Source organism: Lepidochelys kempii, chromosome 1 (genome assembly GCF_965140265.1).
Source record: "Lepidochelys kempii isolate rLepKem1 chromosome 1, rLepKem1.hap2, whole genome shotgun sequence".
NCBI lineage: Eukaryota > Metazoa > Chordata > Testudines > Cheloniidae > Lepidochelys > Lepidochelys kempii.
In genome coordinates this window covers 283293179-283311213 of record NC_133256.1, presented here as the reverse complement: position 1 = coordinate 283311213, position 18035 = coordinate 283293179, and positions in this window count along the sequence as shown.

Genomic DNA, 18035 nt, shown 5'->3' with positions numbered 1-18035 from the left:
GTGGGGATCATTCTTATTCCATCTCAGAAGGAGTTCACTAGTGTTGTCCCACTCTTGTGAAAGCTATGTCTCCAGCAGCCGAGTCTTCCCCTGGTTATGTACAGATATCTTTTTTCCAGGGGAGCAAAGTTGTCATGTGAAGTCATCATCATAGGAGAGGTGATATCTTAGGTAGCTAATGACATTACCATACAGGGCTATGAAAATCAGTATGGTGACCTTGAATAAGTCTCTGTTCAATGGGAGTTGTTCACAGAGACCTGCTCAGTGTCTGAGAGGATTAGGCATAATCCTCTGGCCAGCCGCAGCTGGTACTCCTTGCCACTAGGGTTATTTGGATTCATAGCCACATTGCAGAAACGAACTTGATGTCAGTGAAGTCACACCAGGAATGAATGTGGCCCATTGATGTTAACTATATTTCTAAGGTGATAACGTAATGTTGACTAAAATGTCTTTCTAATGTGATAACATAATCTTGACTATGAAGTGGAAATTTTACAGCTATATGCTCTTTTTATGGCCCTACTAATAACTATAGCACTTTAGTACACAAAGTGTGTACATTGGGGCAAATTCTGGTCCCACTGAAGTCATTGGCAAAACTTCTTTTGATTTCAATGGAATCACAATTTGACTCATCCAAATGATTTAAGGGGCAATCTTTCATAAGAAAGTGCACAACTTTACTCTCAGCAGTTCCAATGACATCAATAGGCCTGCTCAGATGATAAAATTATTCATGTGCATGTTTGCAGTACTGGGGCCTAAATCTTTACATTGAAAAGGCACACTGTTATGTAATAGGGACTAGGTGATGCGGGTAACTGATAGTGGGCTACAGAGCTTTACATCTTTGGATCATTCATTCACAACCGATGCACATCAAACCAATGTGAAATGAAATGATGATCTCAGTCCTGTTTCTACATGACAGGGCTTTGCAGTCCAAAAATCACTACTACAGTTTAGCACCCTTGTTGGCAGTCTCACTCTAGACCAAGTATTGAATCAGTGTGGAGCCTGATGTACCATCTTGTCAGGATCCCAACACAGGCAGCCAGGACAAAGGATCAGAACAGGGGCAAATCTGAGGGAGGGAGTAGTGGAGGAGGTCATAGTCAGGTTCCAGGCTAGGGTCAATATCAAGGATCAGAGTCTCAGTTGCATTTCAGGGTCTGAGTCAGAAGGCGAGGTCTAAATTAAGCCGAGGTTGAAGCCAGGAGTTCAGGAGCAAGGAATGGTCATGGCAACTGCAGAGAATCCACACTGTCACCAGGACACTTTCTGGAATGCACCTTAGGTTTGTATTGGGTGGGGAGCCAGTCAGGAGCCATGGGGCTTCTGTCTGTCAGACCCCTTGAGGTGGGACTTCCCATGTTCCATGTCCATGGCGGATTGGGGGCAGTGGAGCGCAAGCTGGTTACAGCTTTGGGTGGGTGGCAGCATGGAGATGCTAGCTACTTAGCAATTCTGCAGGCCTGCGTTCTACTCATATGGGGCCCTACACATTTCACTTTTGTGAGGTGATCCATACCTACAAGAATCGGGGTGTATTAACCAAACAATGTACGCTAACTGTACCCCTAAGAATTGATAGAGGACTTCAACAGGGTGATGTCAATTCCACACCTGTCAAATGTATACCTAAAATACAATTTGGTGCTGTTGGTTAGAGCTTGTTGGAAAAAGAAATCCTCAGGATGGTCAAGAATTTCCTTTATTTTGTGTTGAGGTGTCATTTTCAGCAGCACCAGCACTTTTTGACCAGTTCTACTATCTGTAGATAATGCAATATTCAATAAAAATGAAACATACTAAGTGGAGTACAAAGAAGGCAAAAGACTAGCATGTCCAGCAGAAAGAGAGCCTTGAGTGCTTAATAAAAAGGAAGCCAAAACATCAAATAATGAAAGATGTTCTTCTGCAGAGATGCTAATTCTAGGATCTCTATGCTTCTTATGTATTTTGGAAAAAGAAAAAGTTTGTGAAAGTGCACTCAGGGATTCAAGTGGCAATGGCTCTGACATTTAAACAAAAGGCATTTAGCTGAAACGCATTAAACAACGTGCAATATGTTTACAAAGTTTAATATCGGAGATATTTGTTCTTTAAAGAATTAAAACAAATGTATGCACAGCAATGGTATTATATGCAAAAAGTAACATAAACAAATAGAACATCTGATTTATAGCAATGGTGAACAGTACTGAGTTAAGGGAACTAACCATATTGTCACAGCAAATTCCCAATATACAAGTGTTTTTATCTCTAACATGTAATCAAGATAACACACAGATTTTTATTATTTTGAGTCAACTAGTAACAGCTTTCAATAGTTCAGAAAAAAAAATCCTTTAGACATGTTCACTGTGTGCAAATTAGAATCTGGGTGTGTGTAGAATCCATTCAGTTGCACTGTTCATTAGTTTATTTTGGCTACATTACTGAAATTTTTGTAAAAGATGTTGAAAGGTGACAGCTATAGAAGTCCCAGTTGTTATCAGTGTATGCAGGCAATTTCCTTCACACCGAATGTTCCAAATCTTAACTCGGTTATAGTGTTTAATGTAATGAAAAGTGAGATGATTTCTATTATCACAAACAGAAGGGTGCTGATAGGACCCCTTGGTATTATAATGACATATTAGAAAGGTGCCATATTTTGTATCACGATATAATTCTGTTTTCAGTAAAATGTGGTATCTGGTGTTTCACATTAATGTCTTTCAGCTTCCTTTCAGACTGGGTACCATCTAATATAAGATGTGTCCTGCCTTTAAATTCCAATACTTTGTCCTGTATTGTGTAGTTAATCGTGAGAGATGTGCTGTATGATGACTTCACACACTACACGGCAAGATGTACTGTTGGACAATGTGAAGCCTTGTTATTGATTGCACAATATGACATGTCATAAGTCTAGTATATTAGAGAGCTAAAATATATGGATTAGGTAGGAGCAATAATGGTCAGGTATGAGCTTACTGAAGGTCAAAGTGTGACTTAAGGTTTGACAAGTATTTCTAAATGAACTTGTTTATTTTCTAGGAGAGCAAATTTCTGTTTACTAAGCTGCAAAAAGGTAACCAGGATAGAAGTTGTATAAATTGCTTTCTAGATAAGTGATAATAGGGTGTCCCTACCCAAGGCGATGACCAGAATAATAGGGAAATTGAGATAAACAAGCAAGTACCATTAAGGAAAAGAACAGGGAAACTGAAGAAAATAGAAAAGTATAGTAGAGAAAACCCAAAATGGGATAAGTAGCCAATTGATGGCAAGGTCACCATACATGGGTTAGGTATGCTTAATAATAATTAACCAAAGAAATGGCTAGTAGTGTAAAGGTGTTTGATGTTATTTGGAAGATATATAATGCTTAATGTTGATTGGAAGGATAATGAATATTATTAAATATTAAATATAGAGCATTGGAGGAGAAATCCACAATGACCCCACCTATGACACAGGAGAAGGAAACTGATCTTTTTTCTGCCAGTCTGTTACTATTGATTGCTTTTATGGTAGTTGTTAACCTCAGGAAATGCTTTTGGTTCAAAGAACGGTTTGAATTAATAACCCTGAGTGTCTTGGCCTGAGTGGGTTATAGTGCACCCAACACATATAGCATACTAGAAATATGCTGCTTCCAAAGCATGTGTGTGTGTATAACCTTCAGTCAGGTGTGGTCTGCTGCAACAAGGGCCAAGTTCAAAAAGCTAGGGGTCCCTTTTAAAACTAACAAACATCACCAACTTACCGTCCATCTCAGAATTTCTGGGATCATGAAATACTTGCCTGGGCTCCGTTAGTAGACAAACGCTTCTTCACTCTTCAGCCCCGATTTTGTGTATGGAAACAAGAAAAAACATTAGTAGGGAAAAGGGAACACAGCATGAACTTGGGAAAACACAACCATATCGCTATATGAATGATAAATAAAACATTTTATCATGGTAACTTTGGCAGTAGTCCATGAACTCAGCTCCCCACCTGCTGGTGTGAACAGTCAATAGGCAAATGTCCTTTTGTCATCTCACTTCACCTTTCTCCCTCAGCTAAACATCACTTACCGTATGGTGTCTGTGGTAACAGTCCCAAAGTCTTGAGGTGCACTTGGGTGAGCGTGTCTCCAGGTTCTTGGGATGTGCTGCCTGGTCCTGTCCTGAGGACCCAGTACTCAACCCAGGTATTAGTGATTTAGTGACTGGGTAGAAGGTGCCTCATTAGAGTTTACACAGGTAAATGAGGTAATGAGGTAAACAATACACAGGTGTATTGTTGCCCTCTGTAGCTTCAGCAAAGAGCCCTCTTTGTATTGTCTCCTGTCAAAGAGTCCTCTCGATGAAACAGACAAGAACAAGTAGCATATAGGAGCCTTGAGTTATCTTACTACAACAGATATACATCTAGCCATGACATAGCAACCCTTCCTTCCTTCCTCTCTCAGTTCAGTTCCACTACCCAATGAATTCTGAATATGTGTACAGTTACAGTGACTGCCAAAGGTGTCATGGGAAGAAAGTTTATGCAAATACAACTCTCTGTAGCCATACTTTCCCCTATTCACCATCAAGATGGTGGCAGAAAGCTCCTTCCCCTCTGGAGCATCTGCCCATTTGGAATTCTAGTTAAATAGCTTATGTAGATGAGATAACTCTATGGCCATTCTGCCTCCTCTTTACTAACTGAGGGGAGCCCAAAGCTCCTTACCTTCTATAGCTTCAGGCCACATGCCTTACATAGGGATCCCCAAAGTCAGAGTGTGAGTAACTGTCCACCCTGTAGATATCAGAGTGAAATAACTGTAGAGGATTTTGGGAAGAAGCCAGGTGGTGTGGGAAGGGACAGAACAGGATCCAAGCCTAGTGTGTCAGCAATAGGATATCTTCTGTTTAAATCCAGGAGAAGTGTTCTGCTTGTGTGCGTGTATATGAGAAGTGGTTCTCATCCTTGCACCTTACAGTGCCTTCACTCTTCTCAGTCAGTGGCAGGAGGACAATGGAGGCCTCAGAAAAGTGTGTGTGTGTGTTTGCGCGCGTGCGCTCACCAGTCAGAAGACATGTTAAGAAGTCTTTAGAGTTGTCCCCTTGCTCCCATCTCCCAGGAGGCTGATGGTGAGGTGATGATAAAAGAGTCTCTTTTTTCATTCTTCCATGCAGGGGATGAGTCTCCTGCACTGGGGCTGGAATCCCGAATAAGGGATTCACCCCAACTTCTCATTTCCTACTGTGGTTTCATGTCCAAGTGGGAAGTCTCCCTTCTTTCCTGCAGAGATCAGGGTGACTGAGATGGGTTAGACCTTTTAGTCTGGGAGCTGCCTTTCTGCCCCAGTTTCTCCCCTACAGACTACTTCTCTTTTCACTAGCCAAGGGGGAAGGAAGAGAGGATGGTCAACAGGTCACCATGGTTATGTGTGTTATAGTGAAGAAATACATTTGCTATTGGAAGTATTGTACAGAAAATACTGCAAAAACAGAGATAAAATTATATAGCATGATGTGTTCCTTGGCAGGGGCATCCACTGCTTATAATATTGGTCCATGCTGCAAGATGGTTTATTGCATGCTGTTCTATGAAGCTTGTTTATACTGGGTTTTGGTTTACTGTGCAGAAGCACACAGTATATATACAAATAATGCCGAGCCCAGTGTTTAGAGGGTTTTTAAAAACTTTTATTCTTCTATTTGCCTAGAAGCAGAACAAGAATTGTTTGAAGTGGAAATGGAGATTATATTAGCTGTACTCTGTCACAAGTGAGCAAAAGAAACTGGGAGAGTATAAAATGCTCTATTATTCAGGTGCTTTCAGTTATTTCCTCATAAAACCAAACCACTATAACTGAGTTATTTTCTGAATCAAAATATTGCCTACCTCTGTTCAAGTGAACTAGGAGCATCACCAGCTTTTATACTCATATGATTGACTCTGTGCATTTGAAAAGTATATTTAATATAGCACTTTTGGAAAGTAGTCTGAACTATCTAGGGGGACGGCTATCATCAGTCTGAAGGATTCTAAACTGGTTTAGTCAACATGTAAATTAATATAACAGTTATGTTCTGCTGACAATATAAAATACTTAATATATACACATTGGAATACTTCTTTTCCATTTCATCCCATATCTCAATGGAAGATAAAATTCACTTAAAATGACCAGAGCTTGCTATTTAATGTATGGGGGAAAATGAATATGAAAAATTCCTTCAGTGAGTTGCTATCACATTAAGGTCATAGACTAAAAGGGCCTTCCCTCTCGTTTGGTGCCTGTCTTCCTGAGCCCTGATAAACTAAGCCAGGGAGGGTTAGCTGCTATTGGTAAAAAGCTGCTATTGGTAAAAAGGTTTGTCAGTGCTGAACAGCAAAAGCGGATTTCAATGATCTCCTGTCACACTCTAAAAGGGGATAGATTGTGACCACTAGTTTTGCTTAATGGCAACATATGGCTTTCCTTGATGCTTTGCAGACTCTGTGGGGTACTTCATTGTTTTCTTGACGTTTTGACAAATTTGACTTTAAAGTGCAGTTCTACTCTGAAAAGTGGCTCTGTAAAGTGACATTTTAATGTTCCATATTTGTCTCTCCAAGGCTTCCAGAGCAAATGTGCTCCGTTGACCAGTAAAAATGATGTTTTTTTTAACTGCCAGTCCTGCAAACTTAACCTGAGATCTCAACATCAAGCTGAGTTTTTACTTCTCATCACTAGTAATAGAGGCCACGAAGGTCAAACTCTGCCCCCAGTTCTACCAGTACTATGTAGTTGTCTTCAATTTATGCCTTCATTGCTGTCAAGGTTCCTCCCCCACTCTGAACTCTAGGGTACAGATGTGGGGACCTGCATGAAAACCTCCTAAGCTTACCTTCACCAGCTTAGGTTAAAACTTCCCCAAGGTACAAATTAAGTTTATCCTTTGTCCCTGGATCTCCACTGCGACCACCAAACTCCAACTGGGTTTACTGGGAAACGTAGTTTGGACACGTCTTTCCCCCCAAAATCCTCCCAACCCTTGCACCCCACTTCCTGGGAAAGGATTGGTAAAAATCCTCACCAATTTGCATAGGTGACCACAGACCCAAACCCTTGGATCTGAGAACAATGAAAAAGCATTCAGTTTTCTTACAAGAAGACTTTTAATAGAAGTAAAGAAATCCCCTCTGTAAAATCAGGATGGTAGATACCTTACAGGGTAATTAGATTCAAAACATAGAGAATCCCTCTAGGTAAAACCTTAAGTTACAAAAAAGACACACAGACAGGAATAGTCATTCTATTCAGCACAACTCTTTTCTCAGCCATTTAAAGAAATCATAATCTAACACATACCTAACTAGATTACTTACTAAAAGTTCTAAGACTCCATTCCTGTTCTATCCCCAGCAAAAGCAGCATACAGACACAGACCCTTTGTTTTTTTCCCTCCTCCCAGCTTTTGAAAGTATCTTGTCTCCTCATTGGTCATTTTGGTCAGGTGCCAGCGAGGTTACCTTTAGCTTCTTAACCCTTTACAGGTGAGAGGATTTTTCCTCTGGCCAGGAGGGATTTTAAAGGGATTTTAAAGGGATTTCCCTTTATATTTATGACAATTGTCATACACAGCATACACTCATTGCCCTTAATAGGGTTGTATAGGTGTATCTGACTGGGCCTGTAATCAGAAGTTGGCAAACAATTTGTGACTGGACAAGAAATCGACTAAAGGTCATTCTGTCTTAGATGTGTTGGCTCTGCAGGAGCAAAAGATGGTAGAAGGTACTTTCTTCCTTCAAGTAAGCAGACATGACTTGGAATACATGTGGGGAGAAGACCTGTTGATAGGAAAGTGCCTTTTCATTTTTTTTTAAACTGTTCAGAGTAGAACTGCACTTTAAGGTGCACACTGATCTAAGAGCAAGAGAAGTAAACTTGGCGCCATTTGATTATTTTTTCCATTTTTGATTATTGTTATCAGTGTTTATTTAAGATTTCCCCCCTATTTTAAAAACTCCCTTTTACCATTGGGGAGGTAGGTAGGGTTATAGTTAGGGCAGTGCTGACAGCAGAGCTGAAGGGGGCTCCCTGAAGAGCCAAAGGGGCCAAGCTAAAGGGGCACAGGGTATGGGGGAGGCTGCAGTTTTCTTGGGCTGACAGAGCAGAGACCAGGAGCAGGTATTTGACTGGCCTGGCTGTTGTTTTAATGGACTTGCCAGAAAAATAATTTAATTCATCCGGTGTTTTTTTACATGGCTCTACAGATTGGCTTTATCACCACAATACACTGATATATCTAAATGTTAAAAATTTCTGTGTCCAGCTAAAGATGCTTCAGTGTTCCCACTTCTGCAGTTTAAGTAAAAAAAGGATGTTATCAATCTTATCTCTGTGTTATCTCTCTAGATACTATACGTGGCTGTTGAAGGTAGGTGGTGTTGTGGAGTTGCCTTGTGGTTGGGTATTGGGGTTGCGACCCGCTTGCCTTGTGGGGTGTGGGTGTGGTTTTTTTGCATTTCAAAGGTGTTGAGGAGGATGGATGAGCCCCCACCCCTGGGGGAAGATATCTTACTGCCGAACAATTCCTGCCTCGGGTTGGGTGCCCCACCCTGCTGGCTAGTCAATGAGCAAGTGGGGCTGTGACTGTGGAGTTGCTACAGGTCCCTACATGGCCACAGGGCCAATGAGACTGGGTTCTTTCAGGCACAAGTTGTGGGGCTCCTGCCCAGGGTGGAGTAGCTACATCTGTGTCTGGAACAGATGACTCCTTGCAGTAATGGCTGTGCGTCTTGGATCTTCTGGACCAGGACTGCAGCTTTCCCTGCACCTTGTGCCCACAGGGATTGGGTATCATTAGCCCCACTCACTCATCATCCAGGAGTGAGTGAGCCATCTCCAGACAGGAAATGGTCAGCCCTGGGGTGGCTTCCTCCACAGCCGAGGCCTTGTCCTCCTCCTAGCAGACCTGGCTGCGGGTATCTGCTCTGTTGGGCCAGGATAACCACAGCGTCCCCCACACCTGTTCCTACAGGGATTGTATGACACCAGCCCTGTGGCCATGCAGGGAGCACCCAGCAGCTCAGCTGTTGTGGCTCTGGGCCAGTGACACCCACTCCCTACAGGCACAAGGTGTGGGGAAGGCTGTGGTCCTGGTAGGGCACAGCAGAGACCGCTAGCACTCCAAGTGGGTGGGAGAGCACAGGTCTGTGACAGCAGGGCTGCAGAAGGCTCCTGGAACTGCCGCAGGAGCCATTCAGCAGTGGGGTGGCCAGTTACTGCAGGTTCCTTCTCCTTGCAATCCCAGAGGGGAGGAGGTGGTCTTTGCTCTGCCCCAAGATATCTGCAGCCTGCCCCTGCAGGGGTCAGGTGTCAGCAGCCCTGATGCAATACAGAGAGCACTCGGCAGCTCCACTCTGATGGACCCGCTCACTCACTCTGTGACACCAGGGCTGCTGATGGCTCCCTGTGCTGCCTCAGGGTGGGTGACATTGGCTCCCTGCCGCCATGCCAACTGTTACTGATTGATATTTTTTTGTTGTTGATTTCAGCGTCAGCTGAAATTGACATTTACTGACAGTGATCCATTAAAATTGAATCCTGCCTAGTCTAAAAATCTGCATCAGCTTTTGCCCAGTCCTGCACTTAGTCTGATCATGGAAGTGCTGTTGTATTTATGGGGAGATTTGAATCCTTCTTCAACACTTAGCTGAGCAGTCAGCTGTAGCGATTGTTTGCCATTTGGTCCAGTCCTACACGGCCATAAAGGCTTGACAGCCCGAGAGTCCAACATCGGAACAGACTTGATGAACGCATGTAGTGGGGTCTGCCTCTGGGCCACCTCTGACCCTCGATTGGTGGAATTTTATCCCAGATGTTACAAGCCACCAGGAGAATGGCGTTCACTGGAATGTCTTGTGGCATCCTTGCGACATGTCCAAAAAGCGTAAGGCACTGTCTCCAGACAATGGCCCCGGTAGTCTGTAGACTGGAGCAACCATAAACGTCTGCATTACAAATGAAGTCATTCCACTTTATGCCCAGTATATGATGTTGGCACTTTGTGTGGAAAGCCTCCAGCTTTCCCCAGTCTGAGTGGCGTAGTGTCCATGTTTTGAAGCCGTACAACAGTATGGGGAGGATACAGCTCGAATAGATCCTGAACTTGATTGTTGTGCTGAGATGACGTTGATTCAATATTTGTTGTAAATGACCCATGGCAGATACTGTGATGCCAATCTGATTGAAAACCTCCATGTGAGAGTTGGAGGAATTGTTGAGTATAGAATCCAAATAGCAAAACCTGGAGACTGCTTCAAAAGTTTTATTATTCAAAGAGATTGGAGTTGCGAGTGGACGTGATCCTAGATTTGAATCCTGAACAATTGCAATATCAGGAGTTACATCAGTGTTGCAAATTCTCATGATTTGATTTTATTAGGTTTTTGCCATATTTGGTGTTTTTCCTTAAAGCCCCAACTGCTGGAACCACATGATTACAAGAAGAAAAGGAGTACTTGTGGCACCTTAGAGACTAACCAATTTATTTGAGCATAAGCTTTCGTGAGCTACAGCTCACTTCATCGAATGTAGCTCACGAAAGCTTATGCTCAAATAAATTGGTTAGTCTCTAAGGTGCCACAAGTACTCCTTTTCTTTTTGCGAATACAGACTAACACGGCTGTTACTCTGAAACCTGTCATGATTGCAAGAGAATCTCGGCTTTAATTTACTTCCCCCCTGCCTTGCTCTCATGGTTGTGGAGGAAAGTTTGAAAACAAGGAGTGAGTGCACCATAAAGGCCCATAAACTAGATGGCTGTCTTCTCCCACCCCCTCACATATGTATTATTAAGTCTCATGATTTTTTAATCAAGCTCATTATTTTTGGGGGCCTGCAATGGATTTTGAATGCTTGGGGATGGCAGTACTGTTATTGCACAAAGGAGAAGTAGCCAGGTATGACAGGGTCCCCAGGGTGCAACCACGACTGTGGGACAACTGATCCCTCTAAACCCACCAGTCTGGGCTGCCTTTCACACTGGGATGCTGATGTCAAGCTACAAACCTCTGATAGGCTCTGCATAGCCATTCACAGGCAGGGACACACCCAATCATGTTACATGAATGATCTCCCAGTCACTCATGAACCATCACTAGGGAGGCTCCAGCCAATTCCACCAGCTCCACAGACTTGCACCCCAGAACTATACCATCTTGCGCTGGTCAGAAGCCTGGCCAGTGTAAACTCATTACTTAATTTGCCACTTTTTCCACACATAGGAAAGTGGACATGCACCAGCCTTTGTAAGTTGAGCTGAGATTTCCCAAGCACTGTAGACAAACTCACTGGTATGGATAAAACATTAAAATAAGTTTGTTTAGCTACAGAAAAAATATATTTTAATGATTATAAGTGGTAGGCATAAAGGTCAGAGATAGTTACCTTAAGAAAATAAAAATAATAAACATGCATTCTAAATCCTAAATGTTCAGTCTAAGCAAGAGTTGAATCAAACAGCTTTTCTCACCCTGACAGATGGTACAAGCAGATTACAGTTCCTCAATACATAGGCTGGAACTATCTTCCAGCTACTAGCCTGGGACTAAACTTCCCCAATTCAAAGTCATTGTCCTCCAGATATTCTTCCAGGTGTTGAGCTGGAGTTAGGGTAGAGAGACCAAGTGATGATGTTACTGTCTCTCTTTTAATAGCTTCTTTCAGCTTGCTAGAAATCTCTGCTGTGACGTGTGTTAGTCTGCTCCCATGGCGTACATGCCTGTGACTGGAGTCCCAGGGGGCCTCACTGAGATTGCTCAATGAGGGCAAACTGCAAAGAATGGGCCAGATGATCCCCAAAACTCGTGGTTATTTCTAATACTTAGATTCAGCAAACCAGCTTCTACAATATCTTACTGGTTACCCAGAAGCCAAAACACAGTACACTGAAAGCAATCCAGCTTTGGGTACCCACCCAGGCAGCCAAGTCAAATATGATGAGGATTACTGAAAATCTTGTTCATCATATATAAAGTTTTACCAATCCCAAAGGATTGGACACATTACCCCCCAGGTCAATGAATATTTCAGTTCTTACCCAAACACATGCTTAAAGCCAATTCTTATTAACTAAACTAAGATTTATTCAAAAAGAAAAGAGAGTATAGGTTAAAAGATCATTAAACCTATATATGAAAAAAGTTCTTAGGTCAGTTTCATAGTACAGATGGTGAGCTTCAGTTCATAGACAGTTTACTAAAAACTTCAGAGAAATATAGACAAAAATATTATTACACCCCAGTTCCATCTAAATCAGGGATTCCCAAACTTGGTTTGCGGCTTGCTCAAGGTAAGCCCCTGGTGGACCGTGAGATGCTTTTTTTACCTGAGCTTCTGGAAACGGCGCTGGCTTGGCCACCATTTCCTGCAGCTCCCATTGGCTGGGAACTGCAAACCGTGGCCACTGTGAGCTGCGAGCGGCCATACCGGCGGACACTCAGGTAAACAGTGTCTCATGACACGCCAGGGGCTTACCCTGAACAAGCCGTGAACCAAGTTTGGGAACCCCTGATCTAAAGTTAATATTTCCTTTTGATCTCTGAATCAATAGAATATAGTAACAGACAGGAACCATCTGGTTACATTGTTAACCTCTAACAATATATAAGTAAACACAGACCAATACAATCACTACCTTCTTCCAATTCTCTAACAATACAAGTCTACATTTCAAAGCTCTAGTTTATCTAACATGGTTTTGTTAACTATTTATAAGGAATAATCCTAATTACCATTTATATACTTTTCTAATATATCTTTAAAGGTTGAATTTGGATAAGTTAGCATGCAAGTTGCTTAACTCTTTGTGGCTCAGTGTCACAGTGTCTTCTCTGAGAAGTCTTTGGGACAGCTGTCTGGCTATCTATGGCTATCTTTTGTTGTAACTGAAAGGCTGGTTGTGGGTGTTCCCAACCTCATAACATATTTCAGTAACACATATACCAATACTTCATAACTTCACACATAATGATAGCACATACAGTCCAACACGATATCAATGTTCAACAGACTCAGACTTTTAAAATGATACCTCACAAGGTATACTTTATGCAAAACATATCGGTTATATGGCAGTGGCAAATATGGTGGTTCCAGGGTGCTATTTTGAGGTACAGATCATCACACCAGGGTAGGGTGAAACAATGCAGAGTCAGAGGACAAGAACAAAATGTGAGTTCAGAAGGGGAAAAAGACCTAAACAACTCAAGGCTATGGCATATGAGATTCTGTCTGTGAGCTTGTTTTCACAGTAGAAGCTATGCATGGGTTACCCACAGTAGCTGGATTCAAGTTAACAATGGTAGTGAAGACAATGCAGCATGGGCTAGTGAGTCCGGTACATGCTCAGGGTTCATGCCAGGCTTGTACTACCCACACTGAAGCCTCCACTGAGATGTCTTTACTGCTATTGTTACCTGTGCTAGTTGGATTTAAATTAGCACATGCACAGCTTTTGCTGTGTAGTCATACCCTGCACACTACCAGCAGGGGCATAGGACTGAATGTGCCTAGTTTACATTATGGTAAAACTAGAGTGCCTTGTCTCACCTGTGTTTTTACAACAGGATAACCGACACATGACAGGTAGCCTGTGGTAAGAAACACATCTCCTCTTAGCAGTAAAGACAAAGTAGTCTTTCTGGCTGTGGTGTCGCCTATTCTTGGAGACAGGCTCTGCCGTATAAGGAAGATGGCTGCATTAAAGAGTTGTTGGATTTTTATTGACAACATTGAATGAATGAGACGAGACATTCCTGAGGGCTACAATGAGTTAAAGAAAAAAAATTCTTGCCTGAACTGTTTTTCCAAGCAAATGGTTAATACCAGCCAATGGGAAAAGTAGCACCATTTCTGCCACAATAAATAGCTTCCCCACAGAAATATTTTCTCCCCTGGATGAACGTTTTGAAAATGAAACTGTTTCCACACAGGAACATTCTCCAAACAATAGACTCTCCTGAGAGATATAGATGTCTTTGCATTAAAAAAGGTAAAAGGAGAATTCCATGTTTCCTTAGGAAAACGGTAACAGTTAATATGTTTGACAGAATAAGTCCATATAATTTACTTTCAAATGCATTGCACAAGACCTGAGATTGTAGCGGTCTCCACTATATGTATTGGTATTAACTACACCTGCTGTGAGGTGGCTTTCAATTTTAGATGGGCCTCGGCTGTAAAATGAAGATCCTCAGCGGCATCTGAACTTTTCAGGCTGTCCCACTGGAAGGAAAAAACAAATGTAACAAATGTTGTACTAGATTTTTAAGTTTGCATTTGACATCTCTGCTACAGGTATATCAAGTGGCTGAATAACACACCATGAAAAAAGAAAAGGAGTACTAGTGGCACCTTAGAGACTAAAAAATTTATTTGAGCATAAGCTTTCGTGAGCTACACCTCACTTCATTGGATGCATTCAGTGGAAGATACAGTGGGGAGATTTATATACATAGAGAACATGAAACAATGGGTGTTACCATACACACTGTAACAAGAGAGTGATCACTTAAGGTGAGCTATTACCAGCAGGAGAGCGGGGGTGGGGGGGACCTTTTGTAGTGATAATCAAGGTGGGCCATTTCCAGCAGTTGACAAGAACGTCTGAGGAACAGTGGGGGTGCAGGGGGGGAATAAACATGGGGAAATAGTTTTACTTTGTGTAGGTTTCAGAGTAACATCCGTGTTAGTCTGTATTCGCAAAAAGAAAAGGAGTACTTGTGGCACCTTAGAGACTAACCAATTTATTTGAGCATGAGCTTTCGTGAGCTACAGCTCACTTCATCGGATGCATGCCGTGGAAACTGCAGCAGACTTTATTTATACACAGAGAATATGAAAAAATACCTCCTCCCACCCCACTGTCCTACTGGTAATAGCTTATCTAAAGTGATCATCAGGTGGGCCATTTCCAGCACAAATCCAGGTTTTCTCACCCTCCACCCCCCCACACAAATTCACTCTCCTGCTGGTGATAGTCCATCCAAAGTGACAACTCTTTACACAATGTGCATGATAATAAAGTTGGGCCATTTTCTGCACAAATCCAGGTTCTCTCACCCCCTCACCCCCCTCCCAAAAACACACACACAAACTCACTATCCTGCTGGTAATAGCTCATCCAAAGTGACCATTCTCCCTACAATGTGCATAATTAAGGTGGGCCATTTCCAGCACAAATCCAGGTTTTCTCACATCCCCCCCACCCCCATACACACACAAACTCACTCTCCTGCTGGTAATAGCTCATCCAAACTGACCACTCTCCAAGTTTAAATCCAAGTTAAACCAGAACATCTGGGGGGGGGGGGGTAGGAAAAAACAAGAGGAAATAGGCTACCTTGCATAATGACTTAGCCACTCCCAGTCTCTATTTAAGCCTAAATTAATAGTATCCAATTTGCAAATGAATTCCAATTCAGCAGTTTCTCGCTGGAGTCTGGATTTGAAGTGCCCACATATCTATTCAGGGGACACCATCACAGGGCCTAATAACATCAGCCACACTATCAGAGGCTCGTATACCTGCACATCCACCAATGTGATATATGCCATCATGTGCCAGCAATGCCCCTCTGCCATGTACATTGTTCAAACTGGACAGTCTCTACGTAAAAGAATAAATGGACACAAATCAGATGTCAAGAATTATAACATTCATAAACCAGTCGGAGAACACTTCAATCTCTCTGGTCACGCAATCACAGACATGAAGGTCGCTATCTTAAAACAAAAAAACTTCAAATCCAGACTCCAGCGAGAAACTGCTGAATTGGAATTCATTTGCAAATTGGATACTATTAATTTAGGCTTAAATAGAGACTGGGAGTGGCTAAGTCATTATGCAAGGTAGCCTATTTCCTCTTGTTTTTTCCTACCCCCCTCCCCCAGATGTTCTGGTTTAACTTGGATTTAAACTTGGAGAGTGGTCAGTTTGGATGAGCTATTACCAGCAGGAGAGTGAGTTTGTGTGTGTATGGGGGTGGGGGGGATGTGAGAAAACCTGGATTTGTGCTGGAAATGGCCCACCTTAATTATGCACATTGTAGGGAGAATGGTCACTTTGGATGAGCTATTACCAGCAGGATAGTGAGTTTGTGTGTGTGGTTTTTGGGAGGGGGGTGAGGGGGTGAGAGAACCTGGATTTGTGCAGGAAATGGCCCAACTTTATTATCATGCACATTGTGTAAAGAGTTGTCACTTTGGATGGGCTATCACCAGCAGGAGAGTGAATTTGTGTGGGGGGGTGGAGGGTGAGAAAACCTGGATTTGTGCTGGAAATGGCCCACCTGATGATCACTTTAGATAAGCTATTACCAGCAGGACAGTGGGGTGGGAGGAGGTATTTTTTCATATTCTCTGTGTATAAATAAAGTCTGCTGCAGTTTCCATGGCATGCATCCGATGAAGTGAGCTGTAGCTCACGAAAGCTCATGCTCAAATAAATTGGTTAGTCTCTAAGGTGCCACAAGTACTCCTTTTCTTTTTACTTTGTGTAATGACCCATCCACTCCCAGCCTCTATTCAAGCCTAAATTAATTGTAGCCAATTTGCAAATTAATCCCAATTCAGTAGTCTCTCGTTGGAGTCTGTTTTTGAAGTTTTTTTGTTGAAGAATTGCAACTCTTAGGTCTGTAATAGAGTGACCAAAGAGATTGAAGTGTTCTCCAACTGGTTTTTGAATGTTATAATTCTTGACGTCTGATTTGTGTCCATTTATTCTTTTGTTCTCAGATGTTCTTGTCAACTGCTGGAAATGGCCACCTTAAGTGATCACTCTCTTGTTACAGTGTGTATGGTAACACCCATTGTTTCATGTTCTCTATGTATATAAATCTCCCCACTGTATTTTCCACTGAATGCATCCGATGAAGTGAGCTGTAGCTCATGAAAGCTTATGCTCAAATAAGTTTGTTAGTCTCTCAGGTGCCACAAGTACTCCTTTTTCTTTTTGCGAATACAGACTAACACGGCTGCTACTCTGAAACCTGACACCATGAAAAGTTTTCCCCAGATTTTTAGACTTTTATGAATATAATTAATATTTCAATACAAAGTGTCTAAAATTGCAAACCACCATTTCCATTAGGCAATACTTTTGCTGTTAGTGATATATTTCAGTTAAAATTTATATAAATTAGCAATTTTATTTTGCTTGCAAAAATAAGCATACGAACTGAAAGAATAATGACCCTTTTGGGGGATGTGTTTTAGAAGAGCAGGTGAGTGACTGGGGGGTTTTTACACTTAGGTTTTCATAAGTGCAGAAGGGAAGATGGCATTATACCTCTTCCCCAGCTTGAAAACTACTACTTTTGGGAGGGGACGTTGTAAGCCAACTACAATATAATTATGTATTCATTATAAACAAAAGAACAATTTTAAACATCTGGATTTAGAATGCTGTACTGTAGCCAAACACAAATAGCCAATGTAGCATTACACTGCACTTTTCCACACTAATCCCCATGGTTGCCTAAGGCTCCATTAATGATTTCTTCAAGAAGAAAGGGACAATCATTGATTCCTTGTTGATCTGACATGCTGTGTATATTTGTTTTCCAGTGCTGCAGTTGCAGTTATCACTGCTCCATTTTGACTTTGCCCCCCCTTGATTTGCTCACAGACAAGCTCTTAAACCTCAGTTAGCACTTAAGTATCAGATTGTCTATGGTATTTAAGATCCTACTTAAGTGCTTTGCTAAATCAGAGCCTTAGGCCAGGTCTACATTATAAACTTACAATTGCTATAACTGTGTTGCTCAGGGGTATGAAAAATCCACAGCACTGAGTGACATAGTTATACAGATCTAACCCCTGGTGTAGACAGTGTTTTGATGATGGGAGGGCTTCTCCCATTGACATAACTACTGCCTCTTGCAGAGATGGATTAACTGTGCCAGTGGGAGAAGCTCTCCCCTTGGCATAGTAGCACCTTCACTGAAGTGCTACAGCTTGGGTTACCATACTGCAGATTCCCAAAAAGAAGACATGGCCCTTATCT